This window comes from Aethalodelphis obliquidens, unplaced genomic scaffold, assembly GCF_003676395.1.
Source record: "Aethalodelphis obliquidens isolate GAN/ISIS:26980383/991018 unplaced genomic scaffold, ASM367639v1 scaffold2, whole genome shotgun sequence".
Taxonomy (NCBI): domain Eukaryota; kingdom Metazoa; phylum Chordata; class Mammalia; order Artiodactyla; family Delphinidae; genus Aethalodelphis; species Aethalodelphis obliquidens.
The window spans coordinates 1,139,331-1,139,991 of NW_020837946.1; positions in this window are offsets into that span (position 1 = coordinate 1,139,331).

Genomic DNA, 661 nt, shown 5'->3' on the forward strand with positions numbered 1-661 from the left:
GACATCTATTATTTATACACTGGGCCTTCTCATGCTTTGTTCCATCCCTCTAACTTTTCTCTGTTCTTTTTTCTATCTCTTTCTCTGTTGTATTCTGGGTAATTTATTAAATCTGTGATCTTAGTCTGTTATGACTGCCATAATGAAGTACCACAGAGTAGGTGGCTTATACAACAGAAATTTATTTTCTTACAATTCAGGAGGCTAGAAGTTCAAGACCAGGGTTTTGGGGTGTTGGTCTCTGATGAGGCCTCCCTCCTGGGCTTGTAGATGACCATCTTCTCCCCATGTCTTCACATGATTTTCCCTGTGTGTGTGTCTGTGTCCAAATCCCTCTTATAAGGACACAAATCATATTGGATTAGGGCTCACCTTAATGACCTCATTTTCACTTAATTAACTAGTTAAAGACCGTATATCAAAATACAGTCACATTCTGAAGTACTGGGAGTTAAGAGGGGTTTTTTTAGTATTTATTTATTTATAATAAATAAATAAATTGGGTATAATAATAATAAATAAATATAATAAATAAATTATATATATATAAATAAATTATAAAATAATATAATAATATAATAATAATAATAGTATAATAATAAATAAATAAATATAATAAATAAATTATATATATATAAATATATATATTTATATATAAATA